Source organism: Cyprinus carpio, chromosome A8, assembly GCF_018340385.1.
Source record: "Cyprinus carpio isolate SPL01 chromosome A8, ASM1834038v1, whole genome shotgun sequence".
In the NCBI taxonomy this organism is placed as follows: domain Eukaryota; kingdom Metazoa; phylum Chordata; class Actinopteri; order Cypriniformes; family Cyprinidae; genus Cyprinus; species Cyprinus carpio.
In genome coordinates this window covers 25,512,237-25,529,156 of record NC_056579.1, presented here as the reverse complement: position 1 = coordinate 25,529,156, position 16,920 = coordinate 25,512,237, and the positions used below count along the sequence as shown (strand labels likewise).

The following is a 16,920-nucleotide window of genomic DNA, read 5'->3' as shown; positions in this document are numbered from 1 at the left end:
TCAGACTACACCAAAACATGTCTGTAAATATGATGATAATATCATAAATTATCCATTACACTTTAATAGTAATTATAATAATAATAATGCATTTTATTTATAACATGCTTTTCTTAGACCCAAAGCGCTACAGCAAATATAGTACAAATAAAGAATAAAAAAACACAATAAAATAAAATATTAAGACACAAAAAACAATATCTTAAAAAGATGTGTTTTTAACATTACATTACTTTGTAGAATAAATCAATAAAATACAGTTTATTTTAACAACAGGCGAAACGAGATTTCGCGCCGAAAGTGTCGAGTCGGTTGCGTGATGACGCAGGCGCAGCGTGGGGTTTCCCAGTGCTGAGAGCAGGGTCACCGCGCCCATCTCTGCTGTCTGATGGCCGGAGCGAGCGCCTGACAGAGAGAACGCAGAAGAGCCACTCCAGCGCCGGAGAACGACGAGTGCGGGACCTACACGAAAGGCCGAATTTGGACCGAGCGTTGTGTCGACCGCGTTTACCACAGGGCATCTGCGTGAAGCTCGCGTTATTTGGACCAGAATCGGCGCGGTTGCAGCTGTCGCGGCTGCGGGTTCGGGGAGTGCCGCTCTCCGCTGACTGACTGACGGACTGTCTGCAGGTCGGGCAGCTGTGGATCTCTCCTCGCCGTTTACAGTAAATGATAGACACACGACGAACTGTCCCGACAGAACACAGGTCAGTGTTTATCTGCTGCCTTCTCTGTAATGTTCTCCTGATTGGCTTCGTTTGGCAGGTCTGGGGTCCGGCGGGGTGGGGGCCCCACACAAACACACATAACTGAGCGCTCGCGTCTGTCCTTAAGATTGTCTTCACATTACGTGCAGCAGATACCAAAAATTGAATCATTACTAGGCCACATAAGTGGTTTAGTATGTGTTAACTTCCTCAAATCACGGTCATGTGGCAGAGATGAGCTGTTAGCTGACTAGCAGCACTCATAATCCTGTTTTAATATTCACGATGATCGATGTTTAATGCGGTCAGGTGGTTTCTGCTGTCGCTAGCAGGGTCCAGTCACGGCTTTTTTGGCACGAAGCTGCTAAAACGGCCTCATTTGGCCACTAAGTGATGTTTGGCCTTGTTGACGAATATAAATCCTGGTTTGTCGTGTTTTGAGCCTGCATTGGTAACGTTACATCTGATGATGATGATGGTGGACAGTGAAGATGGAGGATAAAGCCAAATTACCTCCCCTACTTCACTCCATCACGGAGGCGACTGTTTCTGCATTTAAACGTCATGTTTCTGTCCGATAAAGCCTCGATGAAGCGCTGGAACACACCCGGATTCGGGTGTTATTTGAGTGGCGGATGTGATTCGCTCGGTGATGTGTGCCTCTGGTTGATTTGAACCGTAAGCCTGTGCTTTTAACGACCTTAAACGCCAGTTAATGGGAGGTTGCGTTCGTGGAGGAAATGTGAACGAGGAAGAGCAGCTCCGGTGTGTTTTATCACAGAATACACTCATATTGGAATAACACCTCCATTGTTTTGCATAAAAATACACTCATGATCGCGCTATTGTGTGTTTCAACACTCATCTCATGTACTCGGCTCATGATGTTGTGCTGAAACATGTACGCGGGAGCGCGCTTGTGTGTGTGTGTCAGCAGTGTGTTCGTGTTCTGAATGAGTGTGTGTGTGTGTTAACGGCCTACAGCTGCTGCAGCCAACAAGATGGCGACTGATGAAGACACATCCCTGCCTCACACACACTCAGCCCATCACGCATGCTCTCATACACTGCTGAAAACATGACACATGCGCTAAAAACTGCTGAAAACATGACACATGCGCTCACATAGCAGCCGACGCTCATCTGAAACATTAATGCGCTCAGATATTGTTTATGTAAATCACAGACTGGGGTCCTGCAGAGTTTTCCAGCAGCCTGCCTGTAGTTTCTGCTATCTTGACGACCTAATTAGCTCGTTCACATTATATTCAGTTTGGAGCTGGAGCCTCTTATAAATTACGCTCTTAATACTGAACACACAATTTAAAGTCCCTGTAAAGTCAAATTTAAGTATGTGTTCAGAAAAATGTGTTTTTAGCCACCCAGCAAAATTTGAATGATTAAAAAAAGCCGGTAAGTATATAAAATAAGCTATCAAAATCTCGAAAAAATGAGCAGTAGTCTCAGCTCTCAAACGCTGGGGGCGTGTCCGCGCTGAAACCACGCCCACTGCGGGAAAGCTGCAGTCGCCAACCAAACCACGCCCACAGCCGTGTAGTGCCGAAATCGCGGGGTAAAGCTGCAGGGGGGCCACAATCAGGTAGCAAACGAGTCAGAATCTGGCTACAGCCGGAACACCCGGATGCTCCTAACAGCTTAATTGGTTAGTGACGAAGGCATAGCCAGCAAACTGTAGACTGTAGTAAGTAACAGTATGACAGTAACTCGCGGTTGAGCAGCGAACTGATGCGAATGTGCTCTATTTATATTGTTAGGGGCGGGCCAGGAGCTCAGACGCTGCAGTGCGTCATCAATCCCCCGTTTTAGCCCCGCCCAAAAAATCCGGATCACAGCAATGGTGAGAAACTGTTTAACGGTCTAACTCCACAATTCAGTGTTTTACAGTTCACAGTCTTTGTAATATGTTTTAGCAATACATTTCTAGCATATATAATGTGTTTAGACATTTTTTTTAAATTGAAATTGGAAACGAAGCTGTGGAAACTAAAGGAAATATGGAAATATTTATACTGTAACTTAGTATATTAATCTGACATCAGTATCTTTCATACCACTAAATCTGCTGTATTATAAAGACGATATGTAGACAAAACATTTCTGATGCTTTTTTGTTTGCTGGTTGTGCACAAAAACAAATATTCACCTTGGACAGCATAGTCTGTTTCATCAGCTGCTGCTTTTTAACAAATCTGTCAAAAGACTTACAGGTTTTCTGATTGAATCGGTTGTAAAATTAAGGCTTGTTCACACCAAAGCGAATACTCAGTTCGGTAAATATTTAAATTCAAACAGCTGTTAATGCATCTGATGAGCATGTTGTCCGTGAGACATGTTTTTATTTTAAATGTGTATTTTTACTCTCTACTCGTTGACTTTTTTTCTGTGAAAAGCGGGTTGGAAACAGAAGGTTGGTAAGAAAGTAATTCTGCTCTATTTGTGCTTTTCTGTAAGTGCCACCTACTGTCAGAAAGCGAATTTGCACGTTCATTTAGCATGTCTGACATCTTTTTACGCATTGGTCTAAATAGATCAATCTTGGAAAACGACAGAATTTTCATGCCATATATTCAGGTAAGAAAGAGCCGATGATTGAATCTTGAAACAAAGCAGAATAACGGAGGGAGAAAAAAAGAGAATTTGCCCTCAGATGCCATGTCTGTAATTTATAGGGAAAATCTGGCATTAATTCAGTCTTTAATCAATAGTTATTCCTCTACCACCTATGTAACAACATTAATCAAAATAGTTGAATCACAGATTTGCAACATTATTGTTTTGTCAACCAGTCGTGTGTAGCTGTTTGATTTCTGTGCTAGTTACGTCATTGAATGGGAAACACACCCCGGAAAGTTACATATGATGTGGAATATCAGTTAGATGTCTAAAATACCTTTTTCATTTGCACATCATTCACAAAATTTGGCCTGTGACTCTTCCCTCAAGTGCTTATGCAAGACTGTGGCTAATTAGATGTTTTTATCTAGCAGTATGAGTTCAGGGCTCTCAGCTCTGTTTAACCTATTTTACAGTTTGCATATATTTTGCAAAAAAAAAAAAAAAAAAATTCGGACGTCTGCAGATTTCATTTGAGCTTGCACATTGTCATATTTAGAGGGATTTGAGCACATGAGGCTGCTGTAAGGTGGGCTGCGCTTCGTTGCATGTAGTCTTATGTAACAAAACGTCAGCATCAGAATGAAATAAAAGGCCTGCACACATTCACACGACACTGACCCAGTGAAAGAGAGCAAACAAAACTCAGAAGAAAACCTTTTTATTCATAATTCTCACACCATCTAAAATTCTCCCCGTGAGCATGATTCATATCGCTGGTCCACAGGAAGTATGTCAGATATGGCATGAAGTTCCTGTGCTGTGACACTGTGCAGGAACTATAGAGAAGAATCCTGCTTGCTCCCTCTCGCTCATGTGTAGCAGAAACAAAGAATATGAAGTGCACAAGCTGCTTACATCATCTCATTCCAAAAAGTGCAATTTTACATCCTCAGTGCAGCAAAAAGTGCACAGAAACTCTCAACACATTTAGAAAATAAATATCCCAGAAAATCGACAGAATCGCGGAATCCAGTTAGAATATACCTCGCCTCAATATACGAGTACATAAACAATCTGTAAAACTGCTCTGAGAATCACTTCATGAGCCTTCTACCATTTAATTTGAGAAAAACTATCATCATATCAAATACAAACATAAACTTAGGGTGTGTTCACACTTGTCATGTTTGGTTCGATTAAAACGAACTCTGGTGCGATTGCTCTGTTAGTGCGGTTCGTTTGAGTAAGTGTGAACGCTGCCATCCGAACCCTGGACCAGTGAGTGCGATTAGTTCAGCAGACGGCATTAGCTGTGTTCGACTTAAAGCAGCACTCAGCAGACTAATCGGTGAATGGGTACTTTGATGTCAAACACTGATCGGGCTGCGCAGCACCGCTTTAGGTCGAACACAGCTTTTGTTTGGGGTGTTTGGTGAGCTCCGTCACGAAATATACATCATCCAACCTGACCAATCAGGTTGTGAATGTATCACTATGCCTTTAGGTTTGGTATCTTTAGGTTCACTGTCAAAAATGCCAGTGTGAACACTCAGCGGTCCAGGACCAAATGTATTGTTTTCTTTTTTTGGTCCGGACCAAATGAACCAAGAGAACTGAACTGCAAGTGTGAACGCACCTTTAAAGGTCTTTACAGGAACCATTCAAAATAAAAGTTTGGTTTAACTTGAAGAAACTGTGACAAATATATTACTTCATGCAAAGTTAGAACTACTACTAATAAAATCATTATTAAAACTGAAATAATCACACGGTTTTTCTTCCATGTTTTAATTTTAACCATAAACCTCTGTTGTGCGTCACGTCGTTTGCCAAAAACGGAAGGATTCAAATTGGCATCATTACAAAACACGTGAAGATGCAGAAAGTACGTGAAGCCTGTGAATATTTGTTGCTTTTATTGTAATGCGATTTTTTTTTTTTTTGTTTTTTGTTTTTTTCCTGATCTCATTTTATCCCACTTCATGTTTTCAGCCACAGCTCTGAATAGGATTAAATTGTTCCCATCTGTAGATGGAGGCTTTTAGGATTATGGGTTTGGTCAGTGATAGTGCTGATTTGACTCGTGTCTGTTTTATCCAGCTGCCTCCACAGCCGACATGCCCTTTCAACATATTTGATCTATGATAATCCTTAAGCAAAGTTGATGCCACTGCATACTGTTGTGTACTGTAACTGTGGCCCTCATGGCATATGTTTGTTAGATGTGTCAGTATTTGTAGTTGCGTTACATAATCTGTATGAATGACGAGGTCGTAGCGTATCAGCTCATGTTTGCCTTCTGATGGGAGCAAAATCAAAGCAGCCAGCGCTGCTTCTGCTGAGCTGAGCTCCAAAACCAGCCAAACACAGCCTGAGCCACCTGATTCTGGTGTTCAGGATTATGGGACCTTTTAGTCTGTTGACTTCCTTTCGTACGCATGCGAATACAGGAGACCAGAAACACAAGATCACGTGAAGTTGTATATTGGAGTAGATTGTAAATTTTTACATTTGTGATATGTAGAGATGAAATGATATGAACGTTTTATATCATGACTATAGTGACCAAAATGATATTATTGAAGTGTGCTGGAAGTGTTCTGAAAGTACCGATACACACACTGAAATAATTTCACCAAGTTTCATATCTAGGGAAATAAATAAATAAATAAATATAATAATATTAGCTGCACTATGCACTTTTTGTTTGCATAAACATTAAAATAATAACATTACAAATTATTTTAAACGAACAAAACTATATTGGTTGGGTGACTTTGAGCATGTGCAAATAAAGTTTTGGAAAATAAATAAATAATTAAAATAATAAACCTCACATTTTAACCTTTCAGTCAATTTTAAGAAATAGGATGAGTCAAAATGATCAGTTATAGGCATTTTATCTGCTCCATAAACAATTCTACATAGGCTATCTTATTATCAGAAGTACATTTTGTTGCTGTTTTATATTGTTGTTTGAAGTATCACATGATTTAGGGTTACACCAATACCAAAATTTTGGCTTTGGCAGTGTACCAAGCTCTGCTACCTCAGATAGATATCATTTTTATTTTCCCCCAAATTAATTTTTTTCTAGGTTTTCCCATTTTTTAATTTTCCGGTTTATGTTTTAATTGTTAAATAATCAAAAAGCATGTCTACCAACAGTACCGTTTTAAAAGGTACACTTTTACAATAAACTCAAATATTATGTGAGTTAAACAGTGAGAGACTGATCCAGTGTAACTAAGTACAATGCAGTTTAAATGTAAATGAAACATTTTTTAGAGGACCTGCTCCTTTAAAACGACATGTGGCCTAATGTACTCAACAAAAATGTTTTCTTAAATGATTAGGGACCTCTCTCTCTCTCGGGGTGTGTGTGTGTGTGTTATCACGCATACCTGTTGATCTCGTTGTATAATTCTGGATGAGCACAGGACAGATGCTACTGACTCCTGAAGCTGCACACACGTGTAGTTTACAGACTGGTGCTGTTAAAGAGTTATACGTCTGCATCAGAGCTGCAGCAGTTTAGCACTACTTGATTAGTCTATATTATATAAAATTTAAGTCTCTATAAATTTATTAAGTCCTTATCCGGTAATCTGGCTGGTTGGGAAAATCATGTGAATATATTGATCACACAAATTATTCCCCATGTGTAATTCCATGAAACCAATTGTAATTTCACTGGATGCAGTGGCATACATTCTGGTCCTTATTTATCACTCCTTTTCCAAGCAACACAAAAAGTGTGGAGTTAAAGTACTATTTTCAGATTAAGGAATGCAAAATTACTTTGAACCCACTGCTGAATCTGTCAAGGCAACAGAAATCCCATTCCATGTGAAGTGGTGAATGTGAGTCTGCTATCTGATTTGAATGTGGTGAGAAACAAACAGCACAGTGTAAGATAGTGGCATGGAATCACACATTTCTATAGCGCTGTCCTTGCATTCAAACATACAGTGCGAGCCGTGATGTCTGATTCACGAACAGACGAGTTAGTTCTTTCAAGGCATTGTTCTAAGAGAGTTCAGTCTGAACTTGCTGAATCAGAGAGCTTCCTGAACAATCTCCAGCTCACTTAATGAAATGTAAGTTCCCTTTACTGTCAGACTAGCGATGGCACAACCTCTCGTGACTCCTGTTTAACGTGAGGAGCTGCGCTCATGCAGCCCAGCGTTGGCCCGTGCCATCATGCTCATTTCCTCGCAGGTCGTTTGAATACAGGTCTGTTATCTGACATTCATGTGCTGTTTTGAATAAGCAAAGTGGACCACAGAAGGACAATACCTCTGTACAAGTCACCGGAGCTACACTAATGCGCTTTTGCATGTGAAAACGCATCATTTGCATTTGGAATAAAGGCTTTGCTTTCTGTTGACATTGCTAGTGTTAAACTGAACGATAGGAGAAATGTGCCTGAACCTGATGCAAAGCTGAGCAGCTGCCATGATTTGCCATTAAATCATTTGATTGTGTTCACTATAGAGAGCATCGGTGAACACCCAGTGCTTCTGACGCTTTGGTTCTTGACAGTTTTTTTTCCTCCATTCATTGTTTCCATTGGGAAGTCTTCAATCAAATCTTGATGATTGGACCAAACTAAGCCAGCTTCATATAATTCACAACATTACAAACTTTAAATTAAAGCAAAAGGCAATGAGCGCATGCTTGTCCTGCTCCGCTCTATTTGATGTATATACACTATACACTGTGTTAATGAATCCATACAATATGACATGAAGTTCAGTCATTAAGTATGAAATCATTTTTGATGTATATTGCCAAATATTCAGATAGCTATACAAATAAACTGAAGTAGTTTGATAGTGTAGAAAGTCTTAATTTTGACAGATCTTTAGCTCTGGTTTGCATTTTCATGGTACGATGACAACTTTAACAGGTAGTGCTTAGATCTTAACTAGGAATTCTGCAATTAAACCTTATTTAACAAAGTGTTTGAAATCACACTGAGCTCACGGTGATGTCTGTCTTCAGAATTTATACTCATATATTCATGGATGCAGTAGGGTTGAGTATCATTACTATACCGGTGGCCAAATCGATACTTTTAAAATGGTACTGTGCCTAGACGGTGGCTGAACTGGTACAAAACGATGGTAAATGACCTTAAAGAACTGCTTTTTTTAATTGAAAACAATAACTCCGTAACTAACGTTACAACAAAGATGTGATGGATTTGTATTATCAGAGCTTTCCAACTTGCGTTCACGTGAAATTTCTCAGTCAGGAATTATTTTTCTGATTATTCTGACAGAGATCACGTGCGGTGATGATGCTTCTTACTAGGGGAGTAAGAAAATATCGATACATGTGAGTATCGCGGTATTTTGTTTGGCAATACTGTATCGAACGCTAGATGGCAGTCTTCATCTCGGAACAAATCCTGAGTGACAGGAAATACTAGCATTAAGGCGCGCCACTAATGTTAGCGTTAATATAGTTCTCTGCTAGTAATAGAGGAGGAAAGAATTGTCCCAGTTCATGTTGCGGTGTACAAAGCTGAAGTGTGCCGTCATTTGTATTTTGTGTTAACGTCCGCCGCTTGCTGCATCCCTTGTGAAGAGGCTCTCGGTAGGATCGCCGCGCGGCGGACGTTAACACAAAATACCAAATGACCTAGTATTTGTAAAACAATTGTTTTGTTTTCTTTAGGAATCCTGTTATTTTTCATTGATATTAAACAGGTGTAATTCTTTTGTTCAGATCAAAATGTTATGACATTGTATGTTACAATGTAAACTTAAACTGTGAACCTTTAAAGCAGGGTATAAAATATATATATGGTGTTTTTAATAAAATACATTTTATACGTATTATACATTTAACTAAAGCATCCTGCAAGCACTTTATTTTTCCCTCCTTTACTCGTTATGCACAAAAAGTGGTTCAATAACATTGAATGTTACAGGGACTGATTATTGCAAATGCAGATACCACTGTGTAATGGTTAAATAATTGTTCTTAATGAGAGCTTTCCTAAAAATATATCCTATTCCTAAAATAAGAAATATCCCAATATATCGCCTTGCTTACAGTATCACAATGTATCGCAACATATTGTATCGCAACCCCGGTACCGTGATGCATATCGCAGCCCTACTTCTTACGTCTGTTTCGAAGCACCAGAGGACAAATATTTCAGTCGACAGCTCAGGCATTTGAGTGGCACCCAAATCTGTGTTCTGTGTTCAAAAAGGTACTTCATGGCAGTATCAGGAAGAAATGTCTGTGACAGAGTGGAGCATCCAGAGAAACTGGTTTGGTCAAAAGCGGGTGACAGGTTTGTTTGCTGGAAGGATCTGAGTCCAGACAGCTGATGTTAAACATGCTGTGTTCTCGTTTGCAGTAGCCCAGTGGTAAACGACCGACAACAGAGACAGTATGAGAAATGAGCTCTTTTCCAAAGCTACTGAGCTGCCTAATGGCTGAATTACATTTATAATGGACATACTTGACGTCTGTCATCTTTGATGGACATTTTCTTTTTTTTTTGAACATTCTCTTTATTGGTTTTTTAACATTGGCACAAAGAAAAAAAAATCCAACAAAATTCACTTTGCTGATACAATGTGCAATAATATTCTTCCATATGTAAATGATTTATGTTTGAACTCAGGAAATGATATAGAAGGGAAAAAAGGAGAGAAGAGAGAAAAGAAAAAAAAAAGGAGGGGGGTAATTGTGAGATTAGGGTTTAATTATTGCTGTCTTATTAAAATAATTAATAAAAGGTTTCCATACTGCATAAAACTGATCAGTCTTGTTTTTTAAAGAAAATCTAATCTTTTCAAGCTGAGGTGGTGCATAATATCTTTAATCAGGACAGAGCAGTGAGGTGGATTTTTTTGTTTCCAATTAAGCAAGATCAATCTATGTGCCAAGAGTGTAATAACTCCAAGCACAATACACTGATTTTTAGAGAGCTCCACAATGTCACTACTGGCACCGAAAATAGCCAGAATTGGGTCTGGATCTAGTGGTTTTTCCAATACCTTTGATAGTAATTGAAAAAACTGAAATCCAATAATTATGAATATTAGGACAATTCCAGAACATATGTCCTAGTGAAGCTGGTGTTTGACTGCATCTGTCACATATTGGGTCCACCGAAGAAAACCTCTTTGAAAGCTTTAGTTTAGACAGGTGAAGTCTATGTAAGATCTTGAATTGTATTAAACCATGTCTAATGCACAAAGAAGAAGAGTGAACCCGTTCCTGTGCTTCTTCCCATTGCCAGTCTGCAATGTCTATTCCAAGATCATCTTGCCATGCTGTTCTTAAATGCTCTAATGAAACATCGCATTCCAAATCGGGTGAAAAATTATTTTGGAAAAAAAATACTCCTTAAAAAAATGCAACCTTTAAAAACATATAGTCCTTTGATGGACATTTTCATTGAGTTCATAATCATGCTGCTAACCTTCCGAAATGGTATTTGGTATATATATATTTAAATATTATATGATTATTCCTTAAAAATAAGGTTTTAATAATTTTAGTAGTAGTAGTAGTAGCAGCCTGTTACATGCATTCTACTGAACAATAGTAATATATTTCTGCTGCAATGCCTTCAAGTTAAACCAAACTTTTATTAGAGTGCGACCCTAACGTAGAGACCACTGATCTATAATAGAATGACATGCCATCGTGTCAATAAGATAAATAACATAAGACTATTTAGTTTGTTTAATAAAAGAAAAAGGTATAGACCTGTTCTATCAGAAAGGTAACTTTAAATGACTGTGCTGTTCACACTGTCATGAGAAAAACAGATCTGAGTCACACGTGAGCAAAAAAATTTGGATTTCGGATTTGGGCCTCTGTGACTACTCTGTAGTGCTGTTTTCAACATCGCATTTTACGTGTTGTCTTATGTTATTGTGGTCACTGTGATGTCTTAAAATAGACCAGACTTGTGTTAGTGGTCTTTAATGGGCTGTTAATGGACATGCTGGCAGAACGATTCTTCCCATATCATTCTGCTCAACCACAAGTGAATTCACCAGAATCTCTTTCAGTGCGTCATGTGACCTATATATTTATACAAGTGCACTTCCCTTCAAATCCAGCTCAGACGTACATCACAAATGTCCAAGCACTTTATAAAGCTGACCCTCTACATGGTCCTCTGCTCAAAACAAAACTAAACCAGAAAGGGACAAGTGTGTACTAACAAACATTTGATATACTCCTCACTCAAATCTAGTAACCCCAGTGACACACTAGACACACATCAACGTTTGAGTCAGTGTGCACTCAGTATTGGCTATACATAAGTATTTTGGTGGATCGCATTGGGGCCTTTTATTGCATTGTTTTATGCACCAGCTTGTACGAACTCCAGGTTGTCAGTTTGGCTCTGCTCTGTGATCGTGTCTGTGTGTTGGTGCAGATCTCTACAACAGCTGCTTATAAATAGATGTGCTATTGACAGCGCAGGAAAACTCTCTCTACTGGACGCGTGTCGTCCGGCCTCTAATCTCCTTCTGTGATGTTCGTCTTCCCTTCTAAATAAACCCTCATTCACAGACATGGGGTGTGTCTGTTATTAGGTTGCTGTTGTATATTTTATAAAGAAGCACTCGACCTGTATAAAGTAGGGGTGTTCACAAATAGCGATATTCAATCTAGGGATAACGATTAATCGATTTGATCGATTAAATTGTCGATAAGAGATGCAATCGATTAAGGCTGTCGATGGTCGGTTAACCGCTTTAATGTTGGGCTGCGTGCGGCTCATGCGCAAAACACGTGCGAGCGGGCTCTGAGTGACACGGTATAAATGCATCATCATTCATTCACAATGTACAAATTAAGCTTTTAATGTGATTTAAACTTTAAAGTACATTAAAATAGAAACAACATAAAAGTTCTTGACAACATAAAAAGCAATAAAAATGTAGTAACTAATCATTTCATCAGATAACGGTTTCACATATCGTGCGCTTTGCAGGGCTGCGGGACACAGGACAGGTAGTCAATTCACTCCTACAACTTGTTAATTCTTTCCTGTGACTTCAACTGTCATGTTTCATTAATTGTTTCCCTAAATAACCCATGCTTTAAGTGAAATAATGGAACAAATTAATAAATCGAACGAATTCTTAATTCATAAAAATACTTTAATTTCCCTCCCATGTTTACCACAGTAAGAGATGCGAAAACAGTTATTAAAAGTCTGAAACATAATAAAATATGCGAAATTAGTGTGAAGATTTAGGAAAAAGAAACAATGCCTATGTTATAATTTGTGGAAATAGTGATTAACCGGCAAACCAGAACAAAGCCGCGTAAATGAAGGCTATGGGCTCGAAAGCATGTAGTCACGATCTAACATTTCCTATTATTCCTCTAATAAACAAAGCTTTATACCAACTTGTCATAATCAGAGCTTATAATTTGTAAATAGTGGTTCAAACAGCGATTATTAGGCGCTGTGACCGACACAAAATACGTTTTCCCGGAGCATTCAGTGATGCCACTAAACGGTGACGCCGAGCATCGTTCATTTCTGCATGGACCTCACTAGGGCACAGGTTCTCAAGCCCTGGGACACAATGGGATGCTTTAAGGAAAACGTATAGCCTATGCAGCATAAGTTATAGGCCAACATAAAAATAACAATGAATTGTTTTTTTTTTTTTTTTTTTTTTTTAATATGCGAAATATATGACTTAAATAATTAAGATAACGTATTTAAAAACAGAAGTGTGGCGGCGCTCCATAAGTTCACGGAAAGAAAAGAAAAAAAGGATGACAAACCCATTCTGTTTGTTTGCTTTATTTTAAAAGAGCACAAACCTTCTGTTTTTATTGTGTGTGCCACAAATGAAAGGAAACACTTTTGCGGAAAAGGTTTTTTTTTTATGTCTCAGCTGTTTCGATTGCGCCGGAGCCTGCTGCACACGGCGATTCAAACTTACATTGCAGTCGGTTCATTATCAAAATAAAAATAGTCAACTAAACATTTAAAAGGTTACACTGGTCAGTTTAAATAGACCCTAGTATACCGGTCTACTCTGCTGTTATGCCAAGGACGTTTTTGCTCATAAGAGGATCATCTTTTCCGTCTATAGCCTATGCGAATGCATGTAAAGTACAAGCCTAGTTTACATTATAAAATAATAGTTTAACATTCAAATACATTGCGAATATGGAAAGATTTGTATTTGTGCCGAATGAGACATGAGCAATAACCTCCAAAAAATCCTAGCCAAAGCCGCGCTTGCTTCGTCCTCGTATGCACGCATGCAAACACTGTCACGATCTAATGCACTGTATGCCGGATTTTTAAAAAACAAATAGGCCTACCGGAACGCAAAAATTAAAAATCAGACATTTTCTAGGACAGAATCCAGCAGGATCAATTAAATGTGAGCAACAGTGTGTTTTGCTGCAGCAGCGCCGATGTAGTTCATTTACTGCGCAGGGCAGCCACACGCGTGCCACAGTTGGGATAATTTTATTTTAAATACCATAAATGTCAGTTGAAAACATTGCAGTTGTGTTTTAAAATACAACGACGAGCACCACAAAACCATTTAAAGAGGCGCGTTCAGCGGTCTCCCCCGTGCGGGATGGAAACAGTCAACAAACTAAAATGACCTCAAAAGTATGGCGCGCTCTCTTTATTTTATCAAATCATCATAATCAAATCTATTCATTTTAGAATCCTGCTACTAGCATTTTATTCAGACTAAAACCCCTTTAATTCAAGTGAGAGAAAAACTTTGTGTGTGTGTGTGTGTGGCTTTTGCACATCCTGTCATGCCGGTGACTGCGTGCCTGCAATAGACGCATTTTGCAGCAATATGGTTAACCATTAATCGATTAATTGATCGTTAATTTAAACGACGATCGATCATGGAAATAATCGAAATTTGACATCCCTAATTCAACCTGTAATCATTATACGGAAATTAAAAACACTATAAATGCAGGGAATCCATGATAAATCCTGAGCATGCAAACTAAAAGTCAGTTATAACTAAATGCACTGTGTGGCGCTGAGGAGCGTGTTAACAAAATGATTGTATTTGACCACAGAATGTGGTTGTGTGCCTCGCAAGGTCTGGAATTATTTTTGATCAAATGAATCAGTGAAACTGAGTTCTCATAATATCACCACCACGATGAGAATCAGATGAAATCCAGACAGCAGAGTACTGAGTACTGCATTCAGCCGAGAAGAGAGCTGATCTGATTCCTTCACGTTTCCTGGAGGGAGAGTGCTTTAAGAACAGAAAACACAAAGCGCTGTAAGAAACTTTATCTTTGTGTCTCTGGAACGTCTGTGACTTTCATGTGGATATTTTAGTTTTTCTCAACATTAACATGAAATGAGACGAGTGTATGGATGCTCTGTACTGTAACCTGCACGGTTTGATTGATTTTTCCATTTCCTCTGCTTGAGCTTGAATGCTTTTGTTCTTTATGTATATATATGTATTTGTTTACACACGATTTCAACTTCAAGAAAACCTTGAGATATAAAGTAACGCTGTTGTAGAACATTATTGTGTAAAATGCCTAATCATAAGCTTGTTCAGAAATTGTAAAATCGTTTAAATAACAAATATTCTAATACTGATTTTTTTATGAGCCTTAATAATCGGATACAATATTTTTGAAAAATGACCATCCCTACACTTCTGAGGACAGTACACAGTAGGGCTGCACGATATATGGAAAATACTACCAATGCAATATTTTATTTTTCTGTGATAATATATCACAAAATAAAAAAATGCAGGAATTTTATATAAATAGCTTTATTTGGAAAGAATGACTCATTCTAGAGATAGGAGGGTTATTTATTTATTTATTTTTTTGTGCATCCACATAGAAAATGAACGGGGAAAAACAAAACAAAAAAATTCTTCACTGGTTTTAGAGTGAAGAGTGAACTACCTCTGTGTCAAACTGTGACATTATTGCTTCTTGAGTTTTCATGTAATTGTGTATTTGTGTGTAGCATTAACTTGTAGAAGGATTGTAGAGCAGCGGCGTTCTGAGGATGGAGGCCAAGTGATGATGCTTATGTTTGTTTGAAAGGGCAGAATGGAGTAAAAGAATCAGGCTTTTAAGACGTGCCTTCTAGCATCACAAACACACACACACACCGGCTAGAGTGCTGTTAAATATTGCATGCTTTGTGCTCAGCGAATGGCTGCAGGCGTATGCTGTCAATAAACACAAACACACACCCACACACAAAGCACTCAGGCCTATTCATTGTGTGCATTTGTTTGCCGGACACTCTCAATGCTTCATACACTTCATCACTTCAGGCTACAGACAGACCTAAAGAGCTGTGAGAGGGACGACCTGTGTGTGTTCGGCTGGTGAAGAGTACTTGCGTCCAGTGCCGGCACTCAGAGAGAGTGGACGTGTGTTCAGAGAGCCGAGGGGAAATCATCTTATTTGGACCTTTGTTCAACCACAACTTAGTTTTCAAGATTTTTTATTTGTCACATGGATATATGGAGAGCATATGACCAGCTGTGAAATGTAAGTGAGGTACACAGGTTTTTTTGTGGTGGTGTGGTTAGGGCTGCTAACCAATAAATAATGACCCAAACTAGAGATTCACCAAAATGATAAAACTTGTTCAAAACTGAACAAAACTAAACACTGGGCAGAGGGCCGAACACCGAACATGGTTTTTCGTGTTTTTTTCCCAATGTAGTTATTAAATAGCCAAAATGATCTTATAAATTAAATATCCAAAATTTCAAAAAAACAAAACAAACAAAAAAAAAAAAAAAAAAAAAACAAAAAAAAAAAAATTCAAAAACATAAAAATAATAATAAAAAAAAAATTAATTTAACACTGAACATTTTTTAACATTCTAGCACACATTATACCAACAAAGCACAATTTAACTTAAAACTGGTAATAAAATTAAAAGTTAGTAAAATAATTTTTTGGGCCATTTTTGAATTAGGCATGTGATTGTCTAAAAACAAAAAGGAAGGAAAACTGGACACTTTAATCAGCAAATCATCATATTAGAATGATTTCTGAAGATCATGTGACTGAAGACTGGCGTAATGATGCTGAAAATACAGCTGCACAGTTTTTACTGTATTTTTGATCAATTAATATTCAAAGAGAAAACAGTTATTTTAAGTTGTAATAATATTTCACAGTTTAATAGTTTTTACTGTATTTTTGATCAATTAAATGCAGCCTTGGTGAGCAGAAGACTTCTTTTTCAAACATTAGAAAACATTACAGATTTGAACAGTGTGAATTGTTATAATAAATGTATTAATAGAGCTGTTGTAATTATTATAATTATTGTCTTTTTTATTTTGTTATTTTACCGAACAACAGTAAAATTACAATACTAACAATTATAAATGTTGATGGAGTTCTTGCTTTTTCTCAGCTTTTATTTTGGCGGAAATGCGCAGGAAACACCTCTCTTCTTTTTTTTTTGTTGACAACAGCAGATTTATAAATGAGTCTCAGTACGAATACGTCGCACGTATCGTATCGTCACAAGCCTTGTAAAAATTCATTAAAATGTTACTGAGCATCTGATGAGTTACACTGTTTCAGCGCAGATTTCCCTCGTACTTTGGAGCAGATGGCGCC

At 38.2% G+C, this 16,920-nt stretch overlaps 1 protein-coding gene across 1 annotated transcript in view; it reads left to right on the top strand.

The window, feature by feature from the left end:
- The first annotated feature begins 341 nt into the window (after positions 1-341).
- gnb1a (guanine nucleotide binding protein (G protein), beta polypeptide 1a) overlaps positions 342-16,920 on the top strand; it is a 36,604-nt gene continuing 20,025 nt past the window's right edge. The window contains exon 1 of the mRNA XM_042761455.1: positions 342-707. The gene's annotated coding sequence lies outside the window, so the exon portion shown is untranslated. The remainder of the gene's footprint in view (positions 708-16,920) is intronic.